We start from the raw sequence: 17,328 nt of genomic DNA, 5'->3' as shown, positions 1-17,328 counted from the left end.
CCACCAATCCTATTTTGACTGAACGATACCTCAGAAACACGTCCAGAGAATGCTAACCTCCCAGTGCCTGAAAAGGTGTTACACAAATTGTTTTTTCAAGGCCTCCTCAAGATGTTTCATCCTCTGCTCCCTCTGTGAGGACAGGATGAGCTCTGCAACTTTACCCTTGTAATGTGGATCAAGAAGGGTTGCCAACCAGTAATTATCTCTCTCCTTGATAGCACGAATCCTCGGGTCCTTTTGCAGGCTTTGAAGAATCAGGGAGCCCATGCAACTTAAGTTGAAGGAGGCATGAGCTTCTGAGTCCTTTGGGTCACTATGAATGACATTGTCAGGAGCAACCTCTCCCCAACCACGTACAACTCCTGGGGTTTCTGGGAAATCAAAACCATCCCTTGAAAACTGCTGTATGCTATCCTCTACATCCATGCTGCCACAATCCTCCTCCTCTTCCTCCTGTGTGTTTTATGTTCCTGCAGGCATGATATCTGCATAAAGGGGGCCTTGTGAGGAAAGGAAGTCCTCCTCTTCTTCCCGCTGTTCTGCCTCAAGTGCCCTGTCCATGATTCCACGCAGTGTGTGCTCCAGCAGGTAGACTAGAGGGATAGTTTCACTGATGCATGCATCGTCCTGGCTCACTATCCTTGGGGCTTCCTCAAATGGTGACAGGACAGTGTATGCATCCTTTATCAAAAGCCACTGGCATGGGGAAAAAAAGCCAAGCTCCCCTGAGCCTGTCCTTGTGCCATACTCACATAGGTACTCATTGATGGCCCTCTGATGCATTTGCAGCTGCCGCAGCATTGCCAATGTTAAGTTCCACCTGGTGAGCATGTCACAAATGAGGCGGTTGGTGGGCAGGTTGAATTCCTGTTGAATGTCAGATAAGCGAGCACTGGCATTGTATTAACGCAGGAAATGGCAAAATACTTTTCTGGCCTGCCTCAGGAGATCTTGGAAGCCCCGGGTATCTGCTCAAGGAACGCTGCACCACCAGATTCAGGACATGTGCCAAGCATGGAACATGTGTCAAGTGTCCCTGTTGGAGGGCGGAGAGAAGGTTGGCGCCATTGTCACATATAACCATTCCTGGCTCAAGCTGTGGTGGCGTCAACCATCTCTGAGCCTGCCCCTGCAGAGCTGACAGAATGTCTGCACCGGTGTGACTCCTATCATCTAGACAGACCAACTGAAGCAAGGCATGACATAATTTAGCATGACTGCTTGTGTAGCCCCTTGAAAGCTAAGGGAGCACTGCTGCTTCAGAGGACAATTGAGCAGAAGATGACATGGAGGAAGAAGAAGAGGAGGAGGGGGAGGTGGTGGAGTAGCCAGATGTGGCAGAACTAGCACCAGCTTTTTTGGAGGCGTGGTGGCAAAACAAGCTGCAACACTGAACCCTGTCCTGCATCCTTCTCAGCTGCCAGCAGAGTTACCCAGTGTGCCCTGAAGAAAATGTAACGTCCCTGTCCGTGCCTGCTGGACCAAGAGTCAGCAGTAATGTGAACCTTACTGCTGACTGCTCTGTCCAACGAGGCCAAAACACTACCTTCCACATGACGGTAGAGAGCCAGAATGGCCTTACGTGAAAAAAAATTACTTTGGTACCTGCCACTGTGGTACAGAACATTCCACAAATTCCCAAAAGGGAGCAGAGTCTACCAGATGAAAAGGCAGCAATTGTAGTGCTAGCAATTTGGCCAAGCTAGCATTAAGACGCAGAGCATTTGGATGGCTGGGACAGTATTTCTTTCTACGGTTCAGCAACTGGGGTAGTGAAATTTGCCTGCTGCTTAAATCAAGCGGTAGTGTACTGCTAGCAGATTGGGTGCAAGTCTCTGTGGCACTCATTGCTATACCATCATCCCTCTCAATGCTGGTTTTTGAGAAGACATGTGGTATAGTAGGGTTAGAGATGCCAGATGAGGAGCAAGGTGAAGTATGCTTGTTTTTATCTTGTTGCTCCTTCAGGTGCTGTTGCCAATGGACTGCATGGCAGGTCGTCATATGTCTTGTCAAGCATGTGTTGCCCAAGCGGCTGGTGTTCTGGCCACGCTTGATCCGCTTCAGACAGATGTTGCAAACATCAATGCTGCGGTCTACTGCACATGTGCTGAAAAAAGCCCACACTAATTAACTTTTGGAAGTCTGCGGGGAGTTTGAAGCACCCTGCACCTGTGGAGCTCTGTGGTGTGATGCAATAGGTTGGCTACTCCTATGGCTGCCCCTGGAGCACATCCTGCCTCTTTGGAGTTGTTCCTCCTCCTCCTCCCCCTCACTTTCCTCCTCTATCCTGTCAGGCACCCAAGTACAGTCAGTGACCTTGCCATCCCCTCCCTCCTCGTCACTGGAGCAAACTTGGCAGTATGCTGCAGCTGTGGCAACATGACTGCTAGTTTCTTGTCTATCATTGTCACCCTCTCTCTCTAGGCTCATGGATAGTGTTGAGCGAACACGGACTGTATTATTCGGGTTCGTACCGAATAATTGGATTTTTGTTACCCAAACACGGACCCGAAAACTTTACTGTATGTTCGGGTTTAAAATCCGTGTTCGGTCATTTTATTTCCGGGTTTGTATGTAATAGCGCGCTTTTAATGGCGGGCTTTCAACAGCCAATCAACAAGCGTTTAACTGGTGTGCCTTAAGCCATCCCAGCCATGCCTACTAATGTATTAGTAGCTGTGATTAGCCATCTGAAGCATGTGATCAGGTCTTTATAAGTTCGAGAGCCCCAGCGCGCTGCGCCATTCTGCTGTAGTTTAGGGAGAGAGCACACATCATACGTGCTGGCTGCTGATTAGGGACAGACAGTGAAAAATTGTATTGTGTCCGAAAAGAATGCAGAGACAGGTCGGAGTGCTGCAGGCAGGGCGAGTTATTAGGGCATTTTAGGGCGAGGCTGGAGAATAGGCAGGGTCAGTGTTCTACATCGATTTTGCTGTGTGGGGGGTTGGTTGTGCAGTGCCAGTTAACGATCTTATAGATTATTTTAGGGCGAGGCTGAAAAAGAGGCAGGGTCAGTATTCTACATCGATTTTGCTGTGTGTGGGGTGGTGCAGTGAACACAATCTTTTTGCCCGCTGAGGAGGAGGGAGAAAAAAATCTATTTTTATCAGTTAGTTGTGTGCAGCGTTTTTGCTTCAGTGCTGCTGACTGTGATAAGACACTGCTGTGTTCACATGTGCTATTATTGAGTGATGATTTTCAATTTTATACACTTTTTTCTATTCCACTATTCAATATACACCCTTTTGGGTTAAAAAAATTAAATTGTGGCATAGTCTGTACTAAGCTATTTAAAAATTACAAACTTAAATGGGAATTTTTTTTTTTTTCCCCTTCATAGCCTGCAGCAGAGCTGACTGACATCAGACACTGCTGTGTTCACATGTGCTATTGAAAAATGTACGTGTGAGATAGATACACCTTTTGATATCATATTTTCTATTCCGCTATTCAATCTACACCCTTTGGGGTAAAAAGAATTAAATTGCGGCATAGTCTGTATCGGTACGTGTGAGATACACCTTTCCAATTTTTGGGGCGCATCTTATACCGCCGAGGATTGCAGGGTGCCTCAGTTTGCCTCCTGACTGTTCCGAACGCCTACTACTCCTCATCCTGCCTTTAGGGTACAAAAAATAGTAATCAGGGCCTAGTCTGGGTCTGTACGTGTGAGATAGATACACCTTTTGATATCATATTTTCTATTCCGCTATTCAATCTACACCCTTGGGGTAAAAAGAATTAAATTGCGGCATAGTCTGTATCGGTACGTGTGAGATATACCTTTCCAATTTTTGGGGCGCATCTTATACCGCCGAGGATTGCAGGGTGCTTCAGTTTGCCTCCTGCCTGTTCCGAACTCCTCCTACTCCTCATCCTGCCTTTAGGGTACAAAAAATAGTAATCAGGGCCTAGTCTGGGTCTGTACATGTGAGATAGATACACCTTTTGATATCATATTTTCTATTCCGCTATTCAATCTACACCCTTTGGGGTAAAAAGAATTAAATTGCGGCATAGTCTGTATCGGTACGTGTGAGATACACCTTCCAATCTTTTGGGGCGCATCTTCCACCGCCGAGGATTGCAGGGTGCTTCAGTTTGCCTCCTGTTCCGAACTCCTCCTACTCCTCATCCTCATCCTGCCTTTAGGGTACAAAAAATTGTAATCGGGGCCTAGTCTGTGTTTGTACGTGTGAGATACACCGTTTTATAAAAATGTTTTCTATTCCGCTATTCAATCTACACCATTTGGGGTAAAAAGAATTAAATTGCGGCATAGTCTGTATCAGTACGTGTGAGATACACCTTCCAATCTTTTGGGGCGCATCTTCCACCGCCGAGGATTGCAGGGTGCTTCAGTTTGCCTCCTGTTCCGAACTCCTCCTACTCCTCATCCTCATCCTGCCTTTAGGGTACAAAAAATTGTAATCGGGGCCTAGTCTGTGTTTGTAGGTGTGAGATACACGGTTTTATAACATTTTTTCTATTCCGCTATTCAATCTACACCCTTTGGGGTAAAAATAATTAAATTACGGCATAGTCTGTATCGGTACGTGTGAGATACACTTTCCAATCTTTTGGGGCGCATCTTCCACCGCCGAGGATTGCAGGGTGCTTCAGTTTGCCTCCTGTTCCGAACTCCTCCTACTCCTCATCCTCATCCTGCCTTTAGGGTACAAAAAATTGTAATTGGGGCCTAGTCTGTGTTTGTACGTGTGAGATACACCGTTTTATAAAAATTTTTCTATTCCGCTATTCAATCTACACCCTTTGGGGTAAAAAGAATTAAATTGCGGCATAGTCTGTATCGGTACGTGTGAGATACACCTTCCAATCTTTTGGGGCGCATCTTCCAACGCCGAGGATTGCAGGGTGCTTCAGTTTGCCTCCTGTCTGTTCCGAACGCCTACTACTCCTCATCCTGCCTTTAGGGTACAAAAAATAGTAATCAGGGCCTAGTCTGGGTCTGTACGTGTGAGATAGATACACCTTTTGATATCATATTTTCTATTCCGCTATTCAATCTACACCCTTGGGGTAAAAAGAATTAAATTGCGGCATAGTCTGTATCGGTACGTGTGAGATATACCTTTCCAATTTTTGGGGCGCATCTTATACCGCCGAGGATTGCAGGGTGCTTCAGTTTGCCTCCTGCCTGTTCCGAACTCCTCCTACTCCTCATCCTGCCTTTAGGGTACAAAAAATAGTAATCAGGGCGTAGTCTGGGTCTGTACATGTGAGATAGATAAACCTTTTGATATCATATTTTCTATTCCGCTATTCAATCTACACCCTTTGGGGTAAAAAGAATTAAATTGCGGCATAGTCTGTATCGGTACGTGTGAGATACACCTTCCAATCTTTTGGGGCGCATCTTCCACCGCCGAGGATTGCAGGGTGCTTCAGTTTGCCTCCTGTTCCGAACTCCTCCTACTCCTCATCCTCATCCTGCCTTTAGGGTACAAAAAATTGTAATCGGGGCCTAGTCTGTGTTTGTACGTGTGAGATACACCGTTTTATAAAAATGTTTTCTATTCCGCTATTCAATCTACACCATTTGGGGTAAAAAGAATTAAATTGCGGCATAGTCTGTATCAGTACGTGTGAGATACACCTTCCAATCTTTTGGGGCGCATCTTCCACCGCCGAGGATTGCAGGGTGCTTCAGTTTGCCTCCTGTTCCGAACTCCTCCTACTCCTCATCCTCATCCTGCCTTTAGGGTACAAAAAATTGTAATCGGGGCCTAGTCTGTGTTTGTAGGTGTGAGATACACGGTTTTATAACATTTTTTCTATTCCGCTATTCAATCTACACCCTTTGGGGTAAAAATAATTAAATTACGGCATAGTCTGTATCGGTACGTGTGAGATACACTTTCCAATCTTTTGGGGCGCATCTTCCACCGCCGAGGATTGCAGGGTGCTTCAGTTTGCCTCCTGTTCCGAACTCCTCCTACTCCTCATCCTCATCCTGCCTTTAGGGTACAAAAAATTGTAATTGGGGCCTAGTCTGTGTTTGTACGTGTGAGATACACCGTTTTATATAAATTTTTCTATTCCGCTATTCAATCTACACCCTTTGGGGTAAAAAGAATTAAATTGCGGCATAGTCTGTATCGGTACGTGTGAGATACACCTTCCAATCTTTTGGGGCGCATCTTCCAACGCCGAGGATTGCAGGGTGCTTCAGTTTGCCTCCTGTTCCGAACTCCTCCTACTCCTCATCCTGCCTTTAGGATACAAAAAATTGTAATCGCGGCCTAGTCTGTGTTTGTACGTGTGAGATACACCGTTTTATAAAATTTTTCCTATTCCGCTATTCAATATACACCCTTTTGGAGTGTAAAAAATTTAATTACGGCATAGTCTGTATCGGTACGCGTGAGATACACCTTTTAAATTTGTTTGGCGCATCTCCTTCCACCGCCAAGGATTGCAGGGCGCTTCAGTTTGCCTCCTGTTCCGAACTCCTCCTACTCCTCTTCCTCATCCTCCCTTTAGGGTACAAAAAATTGTAATCGGGGCCTAGTCTGTCTTTGTACGTGTGAGATACACCGTTTTATATCCTTTTTTCTATTCCGCTATTCAATATACACCCTTTTGGGGTGAAAAAAATTAAATTTGCGGCATACTTTGCATATTTGACTGTGAGATACACCCGTTGTATTTGTATACTGTTTTTCTATTCCGCTATTTAATAAACACCCTTTTGGGGTAAAAAAAATTAAATTGCGGCATAGTTTGCATATTTGACTGTGAGATACACCCGTGCGATACTGTTGTTGTTTTGTTCCACTATTCAATAAACACCTTTCTAGGGCAAGATCATAAATTACAGAAATATGAGGAGACCGTCAAATAGGGGCCGTGGCCTGGGTCGTGGTGCTGCTGGTAGAGCTCCTGTTGCAAGGAGAGGACGTGGTCGATCTGTGCCAGCTACACGCACAAGTGAAACACCTTCCTCAAGTGTGAGTAGGCGACAGAACCTGCAGCAGTATTTGGTAGGGCATCATGCGCCTCTAGAAGTGATGAGGCCAGAAGAAGTACAGGCGATAGTAGATTGGGTTGCTGACATTGCCTCCAGATCCTTCACATTGTCTCCCACCCAGTCTACTGCAGAAAGGTCAGAGTTGGCACCTGCAGCCGATGTCCAACCATCTTTCACCTCACCCCCTTGCAAATCAGGCAAGCAGTCTGAGCCCCAAGTCATGCAGCAGTCTCTTCTTTTTGATGACTCTGTCAGCAGGGTTTCCCATGGCCATCCACCTAGCCCTGCCCCAGAAGTGGAAGAGATTGAGTGCAGTGATGCCCAACCACTTATTTCTCAAGATGAGTACATGGAAGGACCATCGCAGCACGTCTCCAATGATGACGAAAAGCAGGTGCCAACTGCTGCGGCACTCAGAATTGTGGAGACCGACAAGGAGGGCAGGGGTGAAGACTGGGTGGAAGATGATGTGGAGGACGATGAGGTCCTCGACACCACATGGAACGAAGGTCATGCAGGTGACCTGAGTAGTTTGGAGGAAGAGGCGGTGGTCGCACAGAGCCACCAGCACAGCAGAAGAGGGAGCAGGGTGCAGAAGCAGAGCGGCCGTGCCCTAGACACTACGCCTGCTACTGCCCAATGCAGCAAGGGACCGAGCGCACCAAAGCCAGCTCAAAGGAATTCTCTAGCTTGGAAGTTCTTCAGAAAATGTGCTGATGACAGGACACGAGTGGTTTGCACCCTGTGCAATCAGAGCCTGAAGCGAGGCATAAACCTTCTCAACCTGAGCACAACCTGCATGATCAGGCATCTAAGTGCAAAGCATGAGCTGCAGTGGAGTAGACACCTTTAAAACCAAGAAAGGTCTCTGGCTCCTCCTGCTTCCTCTTCTGCTGCAGTCTCGGCCTCTTCATCCACTTCTGTAGTGATACCGGCACCTGCCACCCCGCAAACAGACGATCTGTCAGCAACACCACCACCTGGGTCACCAACCATCTCCACAATGTCCCGTGGAAGCGTTCAGCTTTCCATCTCCCAAACACTTGAGAGGAAGAGGAAGTACCCCCCTACCCACCCGCGATCCCTGGCCCTGAATGCCAGCATTTCAAAATTCTTGGCCTTTGAAATGCTGTCATTCAGTCTGGTGGAGACGCACAGTTTTAAAAGCCTTATGTCGGTGGCTGTCCCACAGTACATTGTGCCCAGCCGCCACTACTTTTCCAGGCAAGCCATCCCTTCCCTGCACAACCAAGTGGGGGAAAAAATCAGGTGTGCACTGCGCAACGCCATCTGTGCCAAGGTCCACCTAACTACGGATACGTGGACCAGTAAGCACGGTCAGGGGCGTTATATCTCCCTAACGGCACACTGGGTAAATGCAGTGGCGGATGGGCCTGAGGCGGATAGCAATTTGGCGCATGTCCTTCCACCACCGAGGATTGCAGGGCGCTTCAGTTTGCCTCCTGTTCCTAAATCCTCATACTCCGCTTCCTCATCCTCTACCGCCTCCTCATCCGGTCAGCGTAACACCTTCACCACCAACTTCAGCACAGCCAAGGGTAAACGACAGCAGGCAGTTTTAAAACTTGCCTGTTTAGGGGAAAAACCACACACCGCGCAGGAGTTGTGGAGGAGCATGGAACAGCAGACAAACAGAGTTGTATAAAGTACTTGAAACCCATACTTGAGTAAAAGTACAAGTGCTCGATCAAAAAGTGACTTGAGTAGAAGTGGAAGTGCTCAATCAAAAAGTGACTTGAGTAGAAGTACTAAAGTATTCAACATTTTTTGTACTTAAGTATTGCAAATAGTTTTTTTTTAAATTTTGCTACTCAAGTATTGAAAGTAAAAGTACCAGTAGTTTTTTTAAAAAAAATGCTACTCAAGTACTGAAAGTAAAAGTACAAGTACTGTATTATGTAGTTATTAAAGAAAGAAGTTAAACGTTTGAACATCATATTGTTTTTTATTATTTCAAATGCAGCTTTTATTTATACATACAGTAGCTTTTATTTTCGTATATGCTGATAATACACGTTTTGAGCTTCATGAAACCTGCCATCTACTGTTCTGGCAGTGGTAATTTTTATAATTGTAACGAGTAACTATGCAGCACAAAAAAAAAATATCGGAGTAGAAGTATTGAAATCATTGAAAAAATGTAGTGAAGTAAAAGTGGAAGTAGGAGAAAAAAATTCTACTCTAGGAAAGTACAGATACCGCCTTTCGGTACTTAAGTACAGTAGTGAAGTAGTTATACTTAGTTACTATACATCTCTGCAGACAAATGAGTGGTTGCTGCCAGCGAGCCTCAAGCCCGGCCTGGTGGTGTGTGATAACGGGCGAAATCTCATAGCAGCTTTGGGCCTAGCCGGTTTGACGCACATCCCTTGCCTGGCGCATGTGCTGAATTTGGTGGTGCAGAGGTTCCTTAAAAATCACCCGATATGTCAGAGCTGCTGCAGAAAGTGCGGGCCGTCTGTGCGCACTTTCGGCGTTCTCACCCTGCTGCTGCTCGCCTGTCAGCGCTGCAGTGTAACTTCAGCCTTCCCGCTCACCGCCTCATATGTGACGTGCCCACAAGGTGGAACTCCACCTTGCACATGCTGCAAAGACTGTGCGAGCAGCAGCAGGCCATAGTGGAGTTTCAGCTGCAGCACGCACGCGTGAGTCACTCTGCGGAACAGCACCACTTCACCACCAATAACTGGGCCTCCATGCGAGACCTGTGTGCCTTGTTGCGCTGTTTTGAGTACTCAACCAACATGGCCAGTGCCGATGACGCCGTTGTCAGCTTAACTATCCCACTTCTATGCCTCCTTCAAAAAACAATTCGGGCGATGATGGAAGAGGATGTGGCACAGGATGAGGAGGAGGAGGATGAAGAGGTAACATTTCCAAGGCTTTCAGGGCAGTCATTCGCAAGTGGCTCCGAGGGTGGGTTCCTGCACCCACAAACGCCAGGGACACAATTGTCCAGCAGGGGCACAGTTCTGGAGGATGAGGAGGAGGAGATGGAGGAGGAGATGGAACCATGTTCACAGCAGGGTGGCACCCAGGCCAGCTCATGGCCATCACTGGTGCGTGGCTGGGGGGATACAGAGGACACAGACGATACACCTCCCACAGAGGACATCCTTTTGTTGTCTATGGGCAGCCTGGCACACATGAGCGATTACATGCTGCAGTGTCTCCACAACGACCGCCGAGTTGCCCACATTCTAACTTGTGCTGATTACTGGGTGGCCAAGCTGCTGGATCCCCGTTACAAGGACAACTTACCGTCCTTAATTCACTCACTGGAGCACGATCGCAAGATGCGCGAGTACAAGCGCACGCTGGTAGACGCGATGCTGCTGGCATTCCCACCTGACAGCGGGGCCACAGTGGAAGCACAAGGCCAAGGCAGAGGAGGAGGAGGAAGAGGTCGCCAACGCAACCAGGGCACCGCCAGCACCTCAGAAGGCAGGGTTAGCATGGCCGAAATGTGGAAAAGCTTTGTCAGCACGCCACAACAAACAGCAGCACCAGCAGCTCATATGGAACGTCTTAGCAGGAGGCAGCATTTCACCAACATGGTGGAGCAGTATGTGTGCACACGCCTACATGTAGTGAATGACGGGTCTGCCCCCTTCAACTTCTGGGTCTCCAAATTGGGCACATGGCCTGAGCTTGCCCTTTACGCCTTGGAGGTGCTGGCGTGCCCTGCAGCCAGTGTATTATCTGAACGTGTTTTTAGCACGGCTGGGGGCGTTATCACAGACAAGCGCAGCCGCCTGTCCAGAGACAATGTGGACAAGCTCACGTTCATTAAAATGAACCAGGCATGGATCCCAGAGGACTTTTCCGTACCTTGTGCAGAATAGAGATGGATACCAACCTTACCCAGCCATTGTTCTATTTTTGATCTTTCTCACTCTTTTGGGGTGTACCCTCATTTAAAATGACTGAAAAAAAGCAGTGTTGGCTACCTCGTCCTCCTCCACCGCCGCTTCCACCTACACCGCCACATCCACCACCACCTCAACCTCCCTCCTTCACAGATGAAGAAAATTGTTTTATTTTTCTGTTTTTTTTTGTTGTTTTAAGTTATTTCCCTATCCACATTTGTTTGCAGAGCACTTGCCATGCTCTTAACTACGTTTTGCTGCCATTTGCAGCACTCTAGCCCTTTCCATTGGTGTTTTAGAGCCATTTTAGTGCCTGAAAGTTCGGGTCCCCATTGACTTCAATGGGGTTCGGTGTCCGGGTAAAGTTCGGAAAAAGTCCGGGACATGGACCCGGACTTTTTTTTCAAGTTTGGCCGAACCGCCGAACACGGACATCCAGGTGTCCGCTCAACTCTAAAGGTGACTAGCATTTTCAGAAAGTGGAGTTAGTTAGTGACAGCAGCCTCCATGCTTTCCCCACATATTTCCCAGGAGAGTATATTGGTTTCAAAATAGCCCACTGTAGACAGATTGCAGTACATCAGACATATCCTGATAGTTGTCAAACAATCATTTTCACAGTTTCCTGTAAGTTGAAACGATTTGTTTCATATTTTTATGTATACTTTAGTGTGCTTTGTAATTTTATTTTTTCAGGCTCATCTGAATGCAGAATTACATGTATGCACCACCAGAGGGAACTATTGTCTCTCTATTAGTAACTACTTGTGCTAGGACCAGAAAATTGAAGACACAAAACAAATATATAGCATAGAAAGGGTCAGAGCAACAGTCCACATAAAAAACAGAGCTTGCCAGCGCTAACCCTTATAGTGCCCATCAAGCTCCTACACTGTCCCAGGTTGCTCTACATAATATCTGACCAATATAAATTGAAATGTGTTTATACTGTATAGAGCTTGAGTATACAAAACCACTAAAGCTGCTGTGCACTATACAAAATCACTAAAGCTGCACTGCTGCACTGTTTGTATTTAGGCTCATACCTTGAAATGTTCAAAGTATTATACAGTGCTCTATTATACAAGTCCCATAACACCATTGTATACTCGTAATAAATACAAGTTCCATAACACCATCCTATACTCGTAATAAATACAAGTTCCATAACACCATCCTATACTCGTAATAAATACAAGTTCCATAACACCATCCTATACTCGTAATAAATACATGTCCCATAGCACCATCCTATACTCGTAATAAATACAAGTTCCATAACACCATCCTATACTCGTAATAAATACAAGTTCCATAACACCATCCTATACTCATAATAAATACATGTCCCATAACACCATCCTATACTTGTAATAAATACAAGCCAATAGCTAAATCAATAAAACATAACACAATTTGAAATGTTGTACAAAAAATTTCTGCTGCTGTGCAAAATCCTTAATAGTAATAATCTCCTTATAATAGGTGTCAAACAAAGATAACTAAAAGTGACCACAGGCCAAAAAAAGTGTCAATTGCAATTTCACAATAAGGAGTCCATATGTGTCAAGTGAAGCTTCACCCGTTACTCCAAATTATAACAGTACACTTTAAGAAAATCCAAACTACACATTCAATGTGATGAAAACTTAAATTTACAAACCCTTCATAACATGCTGTGTGACCTCCACCCACTGTTAATTTCACCAGTGAAAATATTTTCTTCAATGAAATTAACACGATTTTAGTTGACTGTAATACAACTAAAGCTAAAACATTGACTAACATATGACTAAAACTAAAACGGCATTTTAGTCAAAAGACTATAATTAAAACTAAATTGATATTTGACAAATGAACACTGCACTACCACATAAGAATATGTAGAGGGCATCTACTAAGCTGCTAAAAGGGAAAAAAAAATAAGAAAAAGGCTTTTCTTATTTTGTTTCCTTATATTTAAGGATGTAGCCAGGAATGTTTAATGAAATGAAACGCATCAGAATACATCATATTGGCCTGTTTTGATCTTTTATGCTGTTTGCTTATGGATGTCTGTAAGTATGTGTCTTTTTATAAATAAAACTTATCAAAGCGGTTTTATACTATGTACCTCTATTTGGCTTACTTACATGGGCATTGAATGCGGAGTTCATCATTCCATATCCAACTGTACCTGTGAGACTCACTACACATCCCATATGAATAGCTACTCAGAGGAATCATTGTTTTTTAACTGCTATGTTTGCTTGACCTGTTTGCTGTATGGTAACACAGGCCTATTTCTGTTGGTAAGAGTATTTAGCATTTATTTTACATTGGTGATGAAATACCACTGTGACGGGAGTCACTTTGGGCATGGGGGTTGTGGACCCCAAATTCCTTTAGAGAGGTCGGGGGCACCATGCCCAGCCTTATGGGGCTCTCTTATGTTTAAGTCACCCTGCATCTGTTATGGATGCAGGGTGACCAGAAGGGTGGTGAACACTGAAAATATGGTTTGGACTACTACAAATGGGAAAGTCACATTCAGGAATAATGTCTCCCTTGTAAAATGACGATGTTATTCCCTGTATAGTATGAGGTCTCTGGACAGGAAGTACCACTCCTAATATGGTCAGTCCAGGAAGTTCAATGAGGAGACGGACTGTCTGAGGTGGCTCTCCATTCACCTATTGTCGGGTGTGCTAATGAACTTGCCTGCTGTCTGCTAAGAGATGTATTGACACTCAGAGTAATGTGTATTGAGGGGTCGTTAGGGAACCATTGTTCTATGTCTGACTATTGTATACATTGATTGCCCCCTGGGGCTTATGTCTCCTTGCACATGGCAGTCCTTCTGGTCAAGCTATCTGACCAATCACTGCTGACTCATTTTCAAGCCCTCATTTGCATGGTGGAGAGGACCTTATGGGGAACTGGAGGTACTGTGCAATTGACCAATGGGAAAGCGGTTGTTGGGGGAAGGATGTTCCAAATTCTGTATAAAAGTGTGCTGTGTTCTTCCAATAAATTGTCTTCCTGTTTGAACTTACATACAGCCTGCCTGGTGTGTGTTCTAATGGATTCCGGACGGCACATAGCTGTAGTTCGGATCCCGGATCCTTGGTTGACCGAACCTTCAGACGTTGCGATCTGCAAGCTGACTCACTAGAAACAGAGGAGTGTCGGGAGAGCGAACAGAGCGAGCAAAGGTCTCGTCACATTGGTTGGCAGCGGTGGGATTGACTCTCCAGTTACCGGGACACTCCAAACCACCACAGTCAATGACCAGCTATGCAGCATGCAGGAGAGCCACGCTGAAGAACAAGGCCACCCTGATCAGTGAGCTAACCGAGATGGATCAGAGGGATGGTGATGCAGGACCCCGGTCAGTTGAAGACTTGTTTCAGCAACGAGTTCGAGAGCGGTTGGCATTATGTGGTGCTAACCCATCAGAGACTGCCATACAGAATGCCATTAGAGACATCCAGCTGCAGGATGAGCGACAAGAGAGAGAACGAGAGCGGCAACATGAGCAGAGAATGGCAGAAATACAGCAATCTGAGAAAACGCCGAAAGATGCAGCGTCCCCATATGAGGAGGAGTTTCGCTGGAGGTTGCAGCAACACTTGGTCCAACAGGATGGGCCTGGATCAGAGGAAGCCATACTGGACTGGAGAGATTTCACTCGAAAGGAAATGTGGTATGAGGCTTTAGAGGATGTGGAGTGGAGGCGGAGAGAGAACCTTCCCAGCGAAGAACAGCGGTTCCAGGTATACGTTGCCCTGCGGTTACCTTTCCTAGGACAGCAACCCCGGGATGAGTGGGTGACGGAGCTAAGGAACCTGATTTGGAAGGAGTTGTGGCTGGATGAAGCTTACTGGGCACTAAAGTGCAATGCCACCAACTACGACCACTGGATGGCTGATGACAATATGCCGGAAGGTGAGGACTATAGTGGCCCGGGCTTGCTGTGGAGGGCCTTTGAGGAGAGGAACTTTGGATGTCCAGCAGAGTTTCAGCGCTGGGAAATCCAGGACACCAGGGAAGCCCTACTTGGTCTCCCCAAAGCAGATGACTTGGGGTCAGACCTGATTCATCTGGTCGGAATGGAGTGGGAACTGGAGCAGGACTACCAACGCCTGCTCTGCTCCATTCCACCCCAATCTACCCAGCAAGCAGAGCCAGAGTCCTGGGGGGCATATCCAGACCCACAACCCTTCAGTTGGAGAGACAATACAGACTGGTGGTACAGTGAAGACCCACCAATGGCAGGTGGAGATGGGACCGAGGTCTCTCTACCGGCCCTACAGGGAGGCTGGGCAGCCGGCCCAGGTCCCCAGTTACAGCAGGAGTTACAGGGAGCTGAAGGTGTCGTCCTTCCTTCCAGGCAGCAGTGTACCTTCCAGGGAGAGGAGACAACTAATCGTTCTCCCCAACCACAGGTAGACAACAGCCCTGACCCCAATGGTACAGATGGGACCGCAGTCTCTGCACCAGACCAACAGGGATGCTGGACGGCCAGTCCAGATCCCCAACCTGCCCCGCAGGAATACCAGGAGGAGGTAGGCGATCCCTCCTATCTACACCAGACCCCCAACCAGGTCCTGGGGGTAGTATTCGCCAACCCCAACCCAGCAGAAGAGCCGGCAACAGGGCAGAGTGTTACCGACCTCTGCCCAGCACCCGCAAAAGCTACAATCTTCACTTGTACACCCCAGGGAGACAACAGACCTGATCCCAATGGTGCAGATGGGACCGCAGTCTCTGCACCAGACCTATAGGGATGCTGGGCAGCCGGTCCAGATCCCCAACCTGCCCCACAGGAATACCAGAAGGAGGAGATAGGCGATCCCTCCTCTCTACAGCAGACCCCCAACCAGGTTCTGGGGGTAGAATTTGCCAACCCCAAGCCAGCAGAAGAGCTGGCAACAGGGCAGAGTGCTACCAACCTCTGCCCAGCACCCGCAAAAGCTACAATCTCCACCTGTACACCCCAGGGATGCTGGGCAGTCGGCCCAGATCCCCAAAAGCATGAGGAAGTGAGCCCCACCACCCTGTCTTCTCTCCAGCGGCTGAAAGGACTCCCAGGAGAAGGGCCAGTCCACACTTATCCACAGCAGCGGGGATGTTCTACAAGAGTGGCAGAGGTTGGCTGGGTGAGTGATGTTCTGTCCCGGACAATTTGTTTGGGGTACTTTGTGGGTGCAGACATTGGAGGACTTGAACTATGGACTAACTTCGAAGTAAACCCGGTTAGGGTCTCCTTCTGTGTTAGTCTCCTGTCGAAAGGGGAGAAATGTGACGGGAGTCACTTTGGGCATAGGGGTTGTGGACCCCAAATTCCATTAGAGAGGTCGGGGGGCACCATGCCCAGCCTTATGGGGCTCTCTTATGTTTAAGTCACCCTGCATCTGTTATGGATGCAGGGTGACCAGAAGGGTGGTGAACACTGAAAATATGGTTTGGACTACTACAAATGGGAAAGTCACATTCAGGAAAAATGTCTCCCTTGTAAAATGACGATGTTATTCCCTGTATAGTATGAGGTCTCTGGACAGGAAATACCACTCCTAATATGGTCAGTCCAGGAAGTTCAATGAGGAGACGGACTGTCTGAGGTGGCTCTCCATTCACCTATTGTCGGGTGTGCTAATGAACTTGCCTGCTGTCTGCTAAGAGATGTATTGACACTCAGAGTAATGTGTATTGAGGGGTCGTTAGGGAACCATTGTTCTATGTCTGACTATTGTATACATTGATTGCCCCCTGGGGCTTATGTCTCCTTGCACATGGCAGTCCTTCTGGTCAAGCTATCTGACCAATCACTGCTGACTCAATTTCAAGCCCTCATTTGCATGGTGGAGAGGACCTTATGGGGAACTGGAGGTACTGTGCAATTGACCAATGGGAAAGCGGTTGTTGGGGGAAGGATGTTCCAAATTCTGTATAAAAGTGTGCTGTGTTCTTCCAATAAATTGTCTTCCTGTTTGAACTTACATACAGCCTGCCTGGTGTGTGTTCTAATGGATTCCGGACGGCACATAGCTGTAGTTCGGATCCCGGATCCTTGGTTGACCGAACCTTCAGATGTTGCGATCTGCAAGCTGACTCACTAGAAACAGAGGAGTGTCAGGAGAGCGGACAGAGCGAGCAAGGGTCTCGTCACAACGACTTATCGGGTTGATTTTTCCTTTTCACAGATCTACAAGCAAGCCTATTTACTATATAGTAGTATATAGTAGGCTCATACTATCTGGTAAGAATATATACAAGGTGTCTTTCCCATGGTGATGGTGTTGGGATTCTAAGGCGTAAAGATTTGTTGGAGGGTGTAACATCTCCTCTGGATAATTTCTGTTTGGCTATTATATCCTCACGTCTTCTATGAACTCTGGTAATTGCATATGTTTTCACACCTGGTGACAGCTTGTTCTAATTATTTCACTTCATCTG

Source organism: Pelophylax lessonae (genome assembly GCF_965119305.1).
Source record: "Pelophylax lessonae genome assembly, chromosome: 1".
NCBI lineage: Eukaryota > Metazoa > Chordata > Amphibia > Anura > Ranidae > Pelophylax > Pelophylax lessonae.
This window is presented reverse-complemented; position numbering follows the sequence as displayed.